The sequence below is a fragment of the Notamacropus eugenii genome, chromosome 7, assembly GCF_028372415.1.
Source record: "Notamacropus eugenii isolate mMacEug1 chromosome 7, mMacEug1.pri_v2, whole genome shotgun sequence".
NCBI lineage: Eukaryota > Metazoa > Chordata > Mammalia > Diprotodontia > Macropodidae > Notamacropus > Notamacropus eugenii.
Window position 1 is genome coordinate 30484969 of NC_092878.1, and position 16960 is coordinate 30501928.

Consider the following 16960-nt stretch of genomic DNA (forward strand, 5'->3'; position numbering starts at 1 on the left):
CAAAACTGTCTGCATTTGTGTGCAAGATAAGAGCAAGGTAATGTGGGTATTGGAGAGCTGACTGCTCTGGAACCCCAGCTCCCTTCCATCTACTTGGGTTGGTATAATCCTTCTCTGTTTGGGAGGTAACAGTAGTAACCCTAGGATTGGTGGAAAACCACATGCAGGTTTGTTTACATGATCTTTTAGGGGGAGATTTGCTCATTAGGAAATGCACAGACAAACTTACTTCTTAGATCAAATTGGTACAAATGCCTTGAGTTCCATAGCTCAGGAAGAAAGTTATTGGAGTAGGCTGAAGAGATTTGAAAGATCACAAGCTTGGCCCCAGAGTTATAAAATTAATCCTTGCCCCTAAGTTGTAGTGTTCCTTGGGACTCTAGTGTGAGAAGGAGGGAGTGCACAGGGGAGATGCCAGTGTATTAACCAAGGCACTAAAATTAATTGTATAGTAGTGTAGAGAGCCTGCAAGTCAAGAGACCTCAGTTCAAGTGCTCATTTAGCCATTAACTAGGTGGGTCATACTAGTCCAATTATTTAATATCTCTGTATCTTTTTGCTCCTGTATAAAGTAGCAACAGTTCTTATGTACCTACATCATACTCTTGTCACAGGGTGTACAGGATGTTCAGGGAGGACAGACACCTCTGAGGTGAGGGATTGTCAAACCCTTTTCAGGGCTGCTTATCCACCTCTGGTATCCACCTCTTACCCACCTCTCACGTGCAGCTTCCATGACTCTGTGTTGACCACACTGGTCTGAGAGCCAGAAGCCAGAGGGAGGCTCTTCTGAATCCCTGAGTTCCTAATTTTTGTCTTCTGATCTTGTTGCTTGATAGGGTGCCTTACTGAGTGGCAGGTGCTCAAGGAAATTGAGAATGTCATTCCATCAGTCAGCCAGCAGGCATTTACTAAGTACATACTACTGTTCTGAGGAATACAAAGAAAAAATTAAAAAGCAGTCCCTAACATAAAAAAGTTCACATTTTTATGGGGGAGATAAACATGTACACAAATGGGTACCTACAGGATACAGAACATATGGAATTAATCATTGAGGGGGGAGACATTAGCAGTTGGGGAGGTCAGGTAAGTAGGGAAGTTATTTGCTAGATGAACCTGAAAAAGAACAAAGCCAATCATATGAACAGATTTGGCTCAGCCTAGGTAAAGGAATGATGCTTACTGTAAGGTTAAAATGACCTTAGAGTATTAGGACTTTCTGGTTCTAATCATAATTAAGTTTTATCATTCCAGTAGTGGTTCTCCTTTGGTACTCTGTTAACATCATCCTTCTCCTGGGCCTTTTCACAGAGATTGTGACTGATATAGCTACCAGATGCTAGACCTGTTGAAGCCTGTGAAAGGCAATCTACCAGTTTTCTGGTGATTTTTGAAGATTTTTGATTGTTTATCAACAAGTCATATTGTCTCTTAAGGCGAGCAACCAACATTAACTTCCCAAATATCAGCAATAGACAGGAGAATTGGGGCAAATCTTTTGCTGAAAATGAGCATAAGATATCTGCCCCTGGAACCTAACTGTGGAGTTTCTCTATCTTCTCCCCTGCCTCTTTTTAATTTCAATCCACAGTGAATCATGAGAAGGACCGTTTGCTGAGGGCCATTCAAACTCTGAATAGTAGCTGGTCACTGAAGTGTGCAAAAACGTGGCAGTGTTAAAGGTGCTATTGTCTTAAAATAAGGGAAGAATAAGGCCAAGCAGTTGTCCTGACAGTAAATGATACTTTATAATCATATTAGAAGGATTTCTGTGTGTATGCGTTCAGCAGAATGTTTGGCAGTTAGCTTCCATTTAACTAGATTTATATATAGCACACAGGAGTCTTTTAAGTGCCTTCGTTTTTTTTATGGGACAAGCTTTGGTGCCGAGGGGTCTGGTCTAGGGACAAGCAGAGACTCCCTGCATTTAAGAGAGTGGTCAAGTTATCCATCTCAAGGTCCATGATTACAATAGGATCTATGGCAATGTCCCAAATGCAGCTTATCTAGACCAGTCCTCCTGACTTCCCTCAAACCTGGCCTGTAGCCTGGGACAAGCCAGGCAAACTCTCTGGGACTCAGTGACCCTATTTGGTGAATGGGAATAGTGCCATGCAACCTGATCTCCTTGAGAAGTTGCCAGTAAAAATGACTGGCAAACACAAAGGAAAACAGGAAAATGTCATACAAATACTTGCTGTTATTATTAGTAATATTTGCATAGCTTTTCCTCTGAGGCTTCACACAGTGCTTTGTTCTTCCATTCTCTAATGCCATTTTCAAGTAATATTTCTGTATCATAATCATCTTTGTGTTTAATCCTCTACAGTTCTTTAGAAGATTCCCTCTCATTCCAAGCTGAAATTTCCCTTGGCATCATCCACAGTCAGTTTTTAGTACCTGCTAAGCCCCAGGAGTCATCCTGCCATCTTTCTGGCATGATGGTTGTGTCAACATGCTTCCAGGAAGGATTTTCTAAACTTTGTATCTCTTTCAATTGCTAGCATACAATAAGTGCTTAATATATTACACCATAAAACAGGGTAAGAGCCAGATGACCACTTGTCAGGGGTAAAAAAGGCAGTAATGTGGAAGAGACTACTTTGATTGGGTCATGAAATGGCACTGTTGGCCCCTGACAACTTGATAGGTTGTATGGATGTAGGGAGTATGGGAGTCTACTGGAGGAGAAAGGGTAGAATAAAGCTTATCATGGATGATGAGAAGACATATAGCATTTGTATATGCCCATGATATTCCTAAGGCAGATGTATGTCTTCTCAACTTGGGCAGGGGCTCAGACTGTAAATGCCAGCCATTCCCAGTGGCTAGCATGTTATTATTGTGCAGCATTTTAGTTGTGTCCAATTTTCCTAGCTTCATTTGGGGTTCCCTTGCCAAAGATACTGGAGTGGTTTACCATTTCCTTCTCCAGTTCATTTTGAAGATGAGGAAACTGAGGCAAACAGGGTTAAGTGACTTGCCCAGGATCACACAACTAGTAAGTGCCTGATGCCAGATTTGAACTCAGGAAGATGAGTCTTCCTGACTCCAGGCCTGGCACTTTATCTACTGCACCACCCAGCTGCCTTTGGGTAGTATAGACTTTTGCTAATTGTGGGTCGTTACTTAGTGTTACTTACTGATTAGAGTTATATTACTGGGAAATACTGCTCCTCTCAGGAAGATAAGTCAAATAGATGATCTTCAAGGGTCCAGCACTGCCAGGAGTGGCTGGAAAATAAATGAAAAGTGATTGGCCTAAGGTATAGTTAAAGAGTGATGGAAAGAGGAATGCTTCCTCTAAATATGGGTTTGGAGAAGAACTCTTGCCTAAGGAACCACGGTTGCTGACATGTTCTATACAAAACTTTTTTTAGCTTTGAACCATATGAAAGCTCTTGTGTGAGAAGGAAGGATTATGTTTTGGTTGTTTCTATCACGTTTGCATACTTGGGCTCCGCTCATTGGCAGTGTGTCACCTTTGAATCAGAAGGACAGCAACATATATCAGTGGGTAGCAAAATCAATGACTTGGTCTTCTTTAATGTATAGGTGGCAAGTGTTTATCACATAGGTGCCATATCTGTATGTGTGTAGGAGAAACAGCATTGGAACCAAAGTCAAAGAATTGGAATTATAATCCTGGTTTTGCCATGGGCTGGAGGTGGGCCTTAGGCAAGTGGTTTAGCTTTCTCTGCATCTGTTTTCTCATCGGTAAGATGGAAATAATACAGTCCTACCAACTCCTATTGAATTGTAGTGAAGATGCAATGAGAATGTATATGACAGTGCTCTGAAAAGCATGCTACTATCCATTCGTTTTTCAGCTGTTGTCCAATTCTTCATGACGTCATTTAGGGTTTTCTTGCAAACATACTGGAGTGGTTTGCCATTTCCTTCTCCAACACATTTGACCAATAAAGAAACTGAGGCAAACAGAGTTAAGTGACTTGCCCAGAGTCACACAGCTAGAAAAGTGTCTTAGGTCAGATTTGATCTTAGGAAGAACAATGTTCCTGACTCCAGACCAACACTCTTACCTACTGTGCCACCCTGCTCTAAAAAGTACACATTACTATACAAAAGCCAATGAGTTAGAATAAAATGATAAGTGAAATGTTAGGGATAAAAATTATCCTAGAGTACTCCATCTACCTTATTTTACTGATGGACAAATTGAGGCTTAGGAAAGTTAAGTGATTTGACTAATGTCACATGAATAGTTGGTGGCAGGTTGAGGACTAGAATGCAGAATGTGAGAGCTGATGGGACCAACCCCACCTGGTTTCAACAATTGGGAAACTGAGGCTCAGCACTTACCCAAGGTAATAGTTATTTAGTAGCAGCTTGTCTTACTCCACATCCAATATATTTTCTGTTCTTTTGCACCATGAAGCACATAAGGCAGCTAAATGGAATACTGGAAAGAGCACTGGGTTCTGAACCAGGAAGGTATCTTTGTGAGTTCAAATCCGTTCTTAGAAACCTTTTTGCTGTGTGACCCTGAGCAAGTCACCACCCTGTTTGCCTTAGTTTCCTCATCTATAAAATGAGCTGGAGAAGGAAATGGCAAATCACTCCAGTATCTTTGCCAAGAAAATCTCAAACGGAGTCACAGAGAGTCAGACTGAAAAAAGACTGAAAAATGACTTAATAACATAGCACATATAAACTTGGGGCTCCCTCTCAACCCTGACTTAAAGGTCCAGAAGGTGCCTGTAGGTTGCTTTTCAGAGTCTAGGGGTAGCCCTAAGGTGTTGGGGCTGTTTTCTAATGCTATGGCTTATGAGCACTACTGTTATGTTTCTTACCATGATGATCAGTTGTTATTAATTAACCCTTTTAGAAAAAGGGTTTTCTTTTACAAAGTTAGTAGATAGTAAGAACAGTTGGTAGAAAACAGCCTTCCCCCAAAGTCTGCGATACACTTTTCCATCACTACATACAGAGTCCAGGATACAAAGCAGATTCAGACTCTAGAACACGTGGCAAAGGAGTAACTCATAGTTCCTGAAAATTCTGTAATTCTGAAGGTGATTCCTTTAGGTGAAGTATAGTTTTTCTGCTGGAATCTTTGTAGACCTTTGAATCTATTTCCTCATCATGTTCAGTCTTGCCCTTGACTTTCAACACAGACGTTGTCACCAGCCAATCCTGGGGCACTTCTAGGATGTTGATGGTAAGTGGTAAGGTGGAAAATCTAAAATCTTTGGGTCTTTTGCAGCTTGAAGGGGGGTCCTCCTTCAGCTGGGGTGGGAGGAGACCTAGGCCACAGATGAAATGTTCTTCTCCCTCCAAGTCCAAGTGATTCCTTTTTATCTCTTCCTCTTCTTCCTTGTCATATATTCAAGTATTCAGGTTCTAAAGTAACTCTCTGGTAGTATGTAGGTCCCACAAGGTGTTGCCAAGTCCCTCATTCAAATAGAACCATCTTCTCGTAGCATCTAGTTGAAATGTCTTTGATTTAAGGAGGTGTCCAGTCCTTATTCACACCTAGCTCTGGTTGACTGATTCTATGAAAAAGTGTTGTCATTATCATTAGATCTCCTAATTTCCATCCAGATTCTTTTTCCATCATGCCATTGTGTTTTGTTTTGTTTTTTTTTAATTCTAAAAGCTCGAAAGAATGTTAGAAGTTCATCTAGCCCAGTTAGGCTAGTTGACAGGAAAATTAGCAACTTATATTTGTATGGTGCTTAAGGCACACAAAGGGATCTCATTACCTTGAGGTATGTAGTTTAAATCTATCCTTATTTTATATATAAGGAAACTGAGAGTCACATAACAATTGGCTTTCTCATTCCCATAGCTAATTCATATGTTGAATCCCAGAATTGAAAGGGACATACAGGCCATCTCAATTCTGTCCACAATTTCTCTGACAGGTAGTAATATAGCCTCAATTTGAAGACCTCTATGAAAAGGAATTTCCTTTATGCCAAAAGAGATATGGAACTGTGTATACCTTTTGTCTCAGCAATACCATTATTTACTTTGTTTCCCAAGGTGATCAGGGAAAAAGGAAAAGAACCTATGTTTCCAAATATTTATAGCAGCTCTCTTTGTAGTGGCAAAGAACTGGAAATTGAGGGGATGCCCAGCAGTTGGGGAATGGCTAAACAAGTTGTGGTTTATGATTGTGACGGAATACTACTGTGCTGTAAGAAATGATGAGAGGTTGATTTTTAGAAAAACATAGAAAGATTTCAGTGAACAGAAGCAAGAGAATGTTGTACACAGAAACAGCAATAATTGTTCGAAGAATAACTGTGAATGACGAAAGTTATTCTGAGTATTACAGATACTCAAATCAACTACAAAAGACCTCTATGAAGAAAGATACTAACCACCTCCAGAGAAAGAGCTCATAAATGATTCTGCATAGTTAGATTTTACATATCTATATATCTATATATGCGTGTGTGTGTACATATATATGAATTTATTTGTACGTGTATATGTACATACATACATATGCATATATGTAGATAGGTAGATAGATAAAAGGGTGACTTTCTTTAGTGTGTGGTAGGGAGGGAGGGCAGGAGACAGTCCTGAACTTTAAAATGTAACAAAATAATTTAATTAAAAAAAATTCTCCTGCATTTTGAAGCAGGACTACTTTTGGATGGTTCTGAATGTCAGAAATTTTTCTTTTATATCAAATTAAAATATGGAGAAAAGAGAGCAAAGCCCTGGGAGAGCAGAGTTTTCCCTGCTGGTTTCTTGCCTCTGAAACATTTGTCTCTTAATGACTCATCAGGGCATTTCCTTGTGATGACATTATGTCCTTTTTGTCCTTTAAAAGGACAAAGTTGTGTCCTTTTAACTAGCTTCCTAAAATACCTGGCATTACCCTATGCCTAGGCCACTGCTTTATTAGTATTCTTGGTGTGATGGTAGTGACAAGGATGAAATGTTTAACAGAAGTCAGGAAATGGTTTGGTTTTCCCTCCTGCCTCCCAAGTTGGACTTTGCTAAAGCAGCTCTATGGTAGGGTCTAAGCATGCAAAAGGCCAGATTGGCTTCAGGTATAGGCACCCTAGGCTGCTGTCTACATGGTGCCATTGAGGGATGTTGAACCACTCATCTCACTGAAAGCTTCTCCCTTATTCTGTGTTGGAAATTTTTATTATTCCTTGTAGGCTTTTTAAAGAAGTGAATTTTAGCCTGGTTAAAGCTTTGAGTTAAGTAGGAGGAGCTATCACATCTATTAGTCAACACATCAGAAGAAATGTGCCTTTTTAGTTAAAAATATGCAACTGCATAATGTCACAACAGAGAGCAGGTTTCTGAGAGTTATGTTGTTGCTAAGTTTGGATGGAAAGAAAGACACTGAAAACATAGGATACCCTCTGGCTGATGATGTGACTCAGTGGGATTGATACAGCATCCTTGAAGATCTGATGCCAGAGGGAGCAGGGTTCTTACAATGGTACTCAAGGGAGGAATAGCTGGTTTTAGAGTTTTTCCCAGCTAGCCAGCCCTGTGAAAGACAGCTTGGCCTCTGCTTAGGGCCTCTGCTTATACTTTAGATTGGTCTTTTCCTATTATGGGTCCTCAGTGGGAGGTGAATGTTTCCATTATCTACTAGGTTACAGTGGGAATAAATGAGATGATAATTAAAAGTGTCCCAATTGAAAGGTCCAGGTCATAGGACCCTAGAACTAGAGCTGGGAAGGACCTCAGATTGAATATTGTCATGCAGCATCCTAGTGTAATGATAAGAGCACTGGATTCAGAGGCAACTGCCCTACCTTCTAGTCTGGATCTGCCATTTACTGTCTGCTTAACCCTTTGGCAAGTTATTTAACTTCCCTGAGCCTCAGTACCCTTAGCTGTAAAATAGGGATTACGATACCTACCTTGCTTACCTCCCGGGGTTATCATGATGATTCATTGAGACAGTGTATGTCAAACCATCTGAAAACTGCAAATATAAAGAAAGTTATTGTATGAATGGTCTCTCAATCTCAAACCCCTGAATTGAAAGAAAGTACCGGTATATTGGGCCACCAATGAATTACTTGCCTTCAATTCAAACAATCACTCTCTCTCCAAATACATGCCCTAGTTCTACTGAAATGTTTTGGATAGATATATCACACACACACGTGTGTGTGTATGCTTATGTATTTTATTTATTATATCTAGCTATCTACAACAACAACAAATCTGTATACAGTAATTTTTATTTTGGTGGATCATTATCAGCTTTCTTATGTAACAGTATTTATAAATGTGACCTTATTCAATGCCACTCCAGTTCAATTCAGCAGATGTCTATTAAGTGCCTAATAGGTACTGAGGATACAAATGTAGTCCTGCATATATGTAGATAGATAGATAGATAAAAGGGTGACTTTCTTTAGTGTGTGGTAGGGAGGGAGGGCAGGAGACAGTCCTGAACTTTAAAATGTAACAAAATAATTTAATTAAAAAAAATTCATTTTTTTTTGGAAGAATATGACATACACACACAGATACTAAGTATTTAAAAGCTTGTGCAAACTAATTTCAGGAAGGAAGGAGCTCTAACAGAGCTTGGGGTTGGTTTGTTTTTTTTTTTACTTTCAGGTTTGCATAGCTCTTTAAATATGTATTTCCTCATTTGATCTTTATAACAGCTTTGTGTGGTGGGTGCAATCACTAGGTGCAATTTTACAAATGAGAAAACTGAGGAAGTGGAAGAGAGGGGAAAGCTGAATCAGAGCTACATAGGTATCGAGTATCTAGGGCAGGATTGGAACTCAGGTCTTCCTGTTTCAAAGTTCAGTTCAGCATTTTGTACATTGTGCCATCACATCTAGTTAACAACTGGATGGTTGAGGAAAGGCCTTAAATGGGAGATATTATTTCTGTGATATTTTGAAGGAAGTTAGGAATTCCAAGAGGCACAGGCGAGGAGAGAGTACATTCCAAACATGGAAGGTGTCAACAGGCAATCGCTGTCACAAGACAACGTGAAAAGAAAATGAACATGCATGTGTAACCCATAGGGTTCCCAGTCTTTACAGAAGTTTACATTTTTACAAAAACAGGACAAAGGGAGGAGGGGACACCAGGAAAGAGAATGACATGAAAGGGAGAACAGCAAAGGTGGAAAAAGACAAAACCACTCCCCATGAGGAGGAGCAAGGTGGGCAAAAAACCTCAGTCTTTTCCCTTGGGAACTGCTAGACTATGAAGATAGGAGGATCTGTTTATCTGTAAAGGACCCCAGCTGCACAAGCATTATCCCAGCCTGGCACAGACTGGCTGGCGCCTGTCTTGACTCTCAAGGACACAAGGAGTCCAGTTTGGGGTGCAACAACAAATTACGTAAGCTCAGGGGAAGCTTCAGGCTTGACACATTCAGAGCCTCCTGCATGTTCTGGGTTCAGTATTTCTGGAAAATATGGCAACTCAAAAAGACAAGTTCAGAGACCCCTTAACAGGGGCCATCTGTGCAAAGAGAAGGAGGCAGGAGATGGAATGTTATATACCAGGACCAGGTAGAAGGCCAGTTTGACTGTAATGGAGAATTCATGAAAGAAAGCAATATAAAATAAAACTAGAAAGGTAGTTGGGAGTCTCTGGAAGCCTCTAAAATGCTAGACTGAACATTTTGTGTTAAAGAATTAGATTCATTCCTTTTTTTCCTTTTGTCTTTATAGGTATATTTAATTTTATTGAACTCTTGTGGAAGAGAAATAACCTGAGAACTATGAACTTGTCAGTCTCTTAGTAGAACCATTTTGGCTTGTCTGTCATCAAAATCTCCCTTCCATTTGGCAGGAAAGAGGTTGGGGATCCTTACTACCATGAGAAAATAAATTTATTTTTAGTATCAGTTTTACCCTCACTCAGAACGAGTCTTGTAAAAAGCTTAAAGGATAAGGGGGAATTAAAAACCTCGGAAAGTTTCTCAGCATCTCCATAAAGGGCAGAGCCAATGACTTTAAGCAAATGGCATGAAGAGTGACTGAGTTACCTCTGATGTCATAGCCAGTTCCATCACCCAAGTGTCTCTCCCTGTTTTGAATCATGGGTTTCAAACATCCCCAAAAGCTTTCCCCCTGGTAATTCCAAAGCTCTTAACAAATCAATCCTAGGGAGAAATAAACAAATATGTAGAAGAGCAACAGGATATTTAGAGCATGGTTTTAATTAAAATTTTCATGTTTCCCTCTTGATGTCTTGTATGACCCATTAAATATATTGTTTAAATTCTCCATAAAAGTAAGTACTAATTGCATGCTAATCATCATTGTTTCCTCATTGTCCTCATTGTCAGGATCTCAAAACTCCCTAAAGAGGAGGGAGTTCAGAAGGCACTGAGACAGTCTTTCCTGATTTGGTGACACAGATCCATTGTAGCAAGCCCTTTTGGTGTTCTCTGTGCACAAACCCTGAGATAGCTTGTCTTCATAGTTCAGCACATAAGAAGACCCCTCCAGGGGAACATACGGAAGAAATATTCCCAAAGACACAAAAGACAAAACACTCAGGGATATCCAATCCCATACTCCTCCTAATGCCCCCACCTACTCCTTTCTTCTTCCTAAAAGCACTGCAATGTTTGGCATGGGAAATACTGTACGGTGATAGTCATCTTTCAAACACCAACAATGCAAATTTTGCTGCTTCTTGCTCCTGTGTACTGGTTTCAAGAAACTCTAGTTTTGATAAGGGCTTAGTGTATCCTTCAAGGATATTGAATTGCAGTTGCTGACTTTTCTCCCCTCTAGCTCAGTTGCACTATTTTTTTTTGCTGTGCTAACACTAATCCCCTTTTTAAAAAATCCTGTCATCCTTGTCTGTCTCTCTCCCTCTCTCCTTCTCCTCCTTTTCCTCTCCCCTCTTAATCCCTTCCTCCTTCCCTTCCCTCCCAACACATACACCCAAAATATATGTACATCTAGATATACATCTACATATAGATATCTATTTATCTGAAGCTTTAAAATATCACTTTCTTCTGTACTTAACAATATATAATGATTGGACCATGTAGGATCCTGTAAAAAAAAGTTACAAAATGTGAAACACTTACCAGTCTTAAAAAGCTGTACTACCTGTTAGCCTGCCCAAAGTGAATGTTGCATAGAAAACTCAATAAGTTTATTTAGCCATTCTGAGTTGTGATTAGTCTCAGGCAGTCTATCTAAACAGTTACCTGAAGCATTGCCAGCTCTCATTTATCATTCAGTAGATCCAGGGGAGCAGATGGTATGATGGAGGGTCATTGCAGCTCTATAGTATAGAGATGATGCCGAGCAAGCATTAGTGGAAGGAATTTAGCATGTTTAGCCTGGAGGAGAGCAGTCAGTCTTGAAGTATTTGAAGGGAAATCAAATGGAAAGGGGATTAGAATGTTCCCTTTGGCTTTCATAGGCAGAACTGGTAGCAATAATTAACCAGTGTAAGAGAGGCAAATTTTGGCTCAACATAAGGAATAACTTTCTTATACAATCAGGGTTATTCAGAAGTGGATAAAAAAATGGGTTCTTCTTTTCTAGAGATTTTAAAAGCAGACTTTGGGTGATTAGTTGTGGGAATGTTAGAGAGGAGATTCTTTGTTTATGTGTAGTTTGGACCACATGTGATTCTCAATTTGTTGATTACCTGGGTTCATTTACCTTTCTGTTACTTCCTGACATATTCTCTTGTTAAATGAGAAAAGTGCCAACTTTGTGCCTCTTTTTTTTTCCTTTGGAGAGAATGTTCCCCATCCCAGGGCATCCACAGGAATCCCAAGGTCATAGATGTAGGAGAGATCATCAGAGGCATTCTAGACCAGTTCCGTCCTTATACTCAAGGAACCTAAGGCCAAGGGAGGTTGTGACTTGCCCTAAGTCATACAGGTAGCAAATATCAGGAGTAGGATTTGAATCCAAGTCTTCTGACTCTAAAGCCTCAGGAGGTAGGATCAGGGTCCTCAACCATCAAACAGAATGGACAAGTCTCTCCATAGTTCTTCTAATCTGAGTTACCATTCCTGGTATCTTTGTTCTTCTAATGCCCCACAGTAGTTATGATCTGCTTATCAGACCTTACTCATTCTTGCAGATCATAATACTTTACTTTGAGGGAACTAGATGGTGCAGTGTCTAGAGCACCAGTGCAGGAGTCAGGAGGACCTGAGTTCAAATCTTACCTCAGACACTTGACACTCACTTAGCTGTGTGACCTTGGGCAAGTCACTTAACCCCAGCTGCCTCGTTCTGGGTCATCTCCAGTCATCCTGATGAATATCTGGTCACTGGATCCAGATGGCTTTGGAGAAGTGAGGCTGGTGACCTGCACAGCCCTCCCTCACTCAAAACAAAGTCAAGTGCAAGTCATGTCATCGTTTCTCTGATGGCGTGGTCCTCTTCAACAATGAAAGATGAATGCACACAACACTTTACTTTAGTTAGGTACTGCCAATTAAGTACTCCCCCACATCAGGTTCAGCAGAGCTACGTTGGGACTCATTCCTGGATAGATAGGAATCACATTGTAACTCTTGTATCAGAGGGCTCTCACAGCAAAAAAGAACTCAGGGTCACTTTGGGTAATCTCTCTCTCTCTCTCTCTCTCTCTCTCTCTCTCTTTCTCTCTGTCTCACACACACACACACACTCGCACGCACACACACACACAAACACACACACACAAACACACACACACACACACACACACACACACACCAATCTGGAAAATTACTGATGCTGCCCAGTGTGCTAACACCAACTCCCTTGACAAGCATATAGTTCACAAAGTTAAAAAAGGAAAGTTTTATTGAAAGGTGGAAGAAAAAAAAAGTAGAATTCCCAGTAGAGTTCTTGGACTATGAAGCCCCCCTCGAATGAACAAACCAGCTGTCCGAAACACCTCTGGTGTGTGACTCTTAGGCCATGGGCTCCCAACAAGAACCTCCAGTCATTCCCAAGGGCATTGTAAAATTTTAGACATTGATCTCTAAAATAGCTTTTCTTGTAGTCAGATGTAGGCAACTCCCAGCAAGTGGTATCAGGCAGCACTCAATGGCAATGCCAAGATTTTTCCTAGAGCAAATTTTTTTTTCTATCCTCAGATGTCTGCAAAGGGGAATGCCTGTAGGGTCTCCCTGCCTGGTAGGAAGTGCAGCTTTTCTTTGCATCCCTGCTGAATGGTAACAGGACCAAATTATGGACTTCCCTTCCTTGTGGCTACTCACCCTGTTCTCACAAAAGTTTCCCAGAGAGCAGGACCATGCCACTCCCTTGTCTCCAAGAGAAGTCATGTCATCTAAGAAGAGGTTCAGGTATGATGACTACAGATTTCTATGTATTTTCTCCTTTAGATACCTGAAGGGAAGTTTCCCATCCAGTGGAACATTCCTTATTTGGTCCAGGAGTTGGCAAAGCAACTTAAATTTCTCCTGAATGCTCTCTTTTAAAAGAGGCAGTAGGACATATTGGAAGTAGACTGGACCCAGAATCAGGAAGACCTGGGTTCCCATGCTGCCTCTGACATCTCCTGACTGTGGAACCTTGTGTGAAACACTTAACTTTTCAGTGCCCCATACACCTCTCAAAGACACAGCATAAGTGGCAGGGACATTTTTCCTTATTGGAAATTCACTCTACCAATGAAATAATAGATCTGATTTTTAAAATCTTCTTTTAAATCCCTCATTCTTTGATTCTGTCCCCCCCGCCCCACCCCGAGTTTCTCTTCAGTCAGTTGGACAGCATCATTCAAATCATCTGAAATTGTTACTAGCCTTAGGGCTATTGCTACATATGGTAGGAGAGATGGGTAAAGAGGAGAAGTTTCTCCAAACCAGCTATATTATTAGAGCTGGAGGTCCAGAGCTGACTGAGTTATCAGTCTCTTGCCAAGCATCTGACCCAGTCTACTATTGTCTTCCCTTTCAACTTATGTGGTTCTTTTGGATCTTAACCATTTACTTGGTCTCCTGAATATTCACTCAACAGATCCCGAAACAAAGTCCACCTGATTCTCATTTATTTGTTTATCCTCTGACTTGTGTTCTTCTGGGTGACTTGACCTTGGGTCAAGTCTGACCTGCCTTCTATGTGCTCATCCACATCTCTGACCCATGTTACCCAGGTTGCCTAGTTCCCTAATCTAAGTTTCTGATCCCTGTTTCCCAGTGCAGAAAGAGAACAATCTGCCTGGGAGTCAGTGAAATGAATATTGCCACTTGGCTTGCTTTTCTCTAGTTAATCAACATGGATTGCTTCCTATAGTCAGTAGGTAGGTAATTTTATTGTTGTTGCAGTACTGAGACATGAGGAATAACTTACAAGGAGCATTTGACCATGGAATCCCAGAATAGCCATGCAAGAGCATTTATTCTCAGGGAGGACATGGGGCTGAGGAGTGAAAAATACATTGTTCAGTTTAGGGCAAGTCATAATTTGATAGATCCCAATATTTTTGAGCAACTGTTGACTCTTACTGAATCTGAGGTCTTCTCTAACCTCCTGATAATCTGTCTTTCAGCAAATATCAAATGAGGTGAATTGTGAAAGTTCAAGCACCGAAAAGAGAGACCTTGGCCGCCGTGTACAAACATCTTTGGGCACCATACAAACTGCCAAATTGACACCTCATTGCAGACGGCAAATAAAGTTAAATTAAGTGACTGAGGGGACTTTAACAAATTACCTATTCAAAATTGCTTTTGCAAAGCTTACCAAATTCATGGCAGCCCTGAAAGTATCTCCCTGCAAAAAAATTTTCCCCCTCTTGGTCTTGTGGCTGCTGCAGGAAAATTAGTAAAATCCACAGAATAACATTTGAACTTTTGCAAATGAGTAAACAGCCAAAATAAACAGCACTTCGGAAAAAACACACATTTTCTCTCTTTTAAGAGCAGGCTGTGCCTCAGCAAAATACCTTAAAAGTGAACTAAAAAGCTTTTAAAAAAATAAACAATTCTGCTTATGATCATAAATTGGGACCATATGGAGATGTGAAAGCTGCAAGAACAATCCATTTATGCTCTTTTCTCACTGCCTGCATTATTTGCATGCCACAGAGAATGCTTATATTAAGTTGAGTTCACTGAAGTCTTCAGTGACCCCCCAATAAGAATGAACTCTCTTCCTTCTGGGGCTTCTTAGGCAACATTGCAGAAAAAAAGAGAATGAAATGAAGAGCAATACTTGTTAATAAGCCACAGCTGAGAAGCAAATTCTCCTTTTCAATTTCCCATCATTTTACCTCAATTCATATTTCTCCTTTAAAGTGCCATATGGCCCCAGTGAATCTCAGTAGATCAGTGATATATACCAAAGTTGAAAATATGTGGTGGCATCCTTGTGAATGGTCAGTCATTGATAGAGCTATGTTGCAATTTGCCCTCTTGTTCGGCTTCCTGGCCTTAAGGGATGGTGAATATACAGACTACCCAGAGTAGATCTGTAGTCTGTTTTCTCCTAATCAACTTGATTTGTGCCATGGTGTCATGGGTAAGAGAATGTGGATGATCCGATGCCAGCCATCATCACTAAACAATTCAGGCACTGTTTGGCCACCAGTGTAGCATGGGCAATGATAGTTTCTTTAAAGGTGAAGGGTTACATTCTCATTGTCTCTTGTGATTATCACTTGTGTTTCTTATTCTATAGAAGTATGATGGCATAATGGACAGAAAAGTGGGTGTAGAGTCTGGAAGACCTACGTTCAAATTCTGACACTCATACTGACTCTGGGCAAATCACTTATCCATCTTTGTACCTCGGGTTGCTCTCTATGACTTAGCTACTGAGTTATCTAGTTAGGTTTCCATGCTGAAGATAATTCTTTTGTTATTTTCCCCAATAGCACTTAATGTCTGTACCACTTATCCAGCACTTACCTAACCAGTTAAAATTAGAAAGAAATTAGATCAGACCCCCAAAGTCAATTGGACTAATCATAGATGAGACCTTTAATTGAAATGGAAATGATGACCTCGGTGCCATTACAATATTAGGCCCCTCTTGGCTGCCACAATGCAGGAATTCTTGGAAACACCCAATACCAGGGCTCTGCTTATGAGGAGGGATATGGTAATTATTTGTAAAAGGATATGCCTTAGGATCATAGCATCATAGATTTGGAGTTATAAAGGCCCTTAGAGATTCCCTAATCCAACACTCTGATTTTACAGATTGAATATAGTCCTTAAAAATGAAAATTATTTCTTTGACATATGAATATGTGTTTACTGGAGATCAAGTCAGAAAGCTTTAAATCGAACTAACAAAATAATAAAAGGATAAGGGTATAGAGAAAAACACAATAAATGAGTTTCCTAATTTTTTCTTCCCATTAGCTTAGTTTCTACACAGATATATAAGGTATTTGTGCTAATTTTGGAAAGCATTTGCACATATTTGAACTCCATAGACAATCATAAACTTCATGCTAACCAGTCTTTTCAACCTTTTAAGAAAAGCTACATAATAAAGGAGGACTAATTTATGTTTTTTCTCCTCTTCCTTCTCCTCCTTCTCTCTCCCTCCTCTCCATCCTTCCCCCTCTCTCTTTCTCCTCTCCCCTTTCCTTCCTTCCTTCCCATTTCTCTCTCTCTTTCCTCTCCCTTCTTTCCTTCCCCTTCTTCCTTTCTCTTTCCCTCTCCTCTCTCTCTCTTTCCCTCCCCTCTCTCTCTCCTCTTTCTCTTTCCCTCCCTCCCCTTCTCTCTCTGTCCCTCTTTCCTTTTTTCTTCTTCCTCCCCCCACTCTCTTCAGTTGGGGTTCTAATGTGTAATGAGAATCCTAAAGAAGGAATGAAGAGACATAAGGGACCAGAAAATCCGAAAAGTGTCTTATCAGCATTTGAATCTTTGGGAAGTGGTTGTACTTTTTGAAAGAGTGGGTGGATGTATTCAAATCAGATACTGCCATATAAACTTCAAGGTCAAGTTTGAAGTTTCTTAGAATATTATGTCCTAAGGAGGCCCTCTCATGCTTACTTTTTTTCCCCTTTGGCT

At 40.4% G+C, this 16960-nt stretch overlaps 1 protein-coding gene and 1 long non-coding RNA gene across 7 annotated transcripts in view; one reads left to right on the plus strand and one right to left on the minus strand.

The window, feature by feature from the left end:
* LOC140513811 (zinc finger and SCAN domain-containing protein 29-like) overlaps nucleotides 1-16960 on the plus strand; it is a 66474-nt gene that overhangs the window by 18786 nt on the left and 30728 nt on the right. The gene's annotated exons all lie outside the window — the stretch shown is intronic.
* On the minus strand, nucleotides 889-13401 carry LOC140513842 (uncharacterized). Of its 2 annotated transcripts, none has more exons than XR_011970384.1 (2): nucleotides 11165-13401; nucleotides 889-10096 (listed from the first exon to the last, which is right to left on the minus strand). It is a non-coding gene; the product is annotated as an uncharacterized lncRNA (long non-coding RNA). The 2 variants fall into 2 exon arrangements; XR_011970383.1 differs by having other exon boundaries at nucleotides 11042-13401.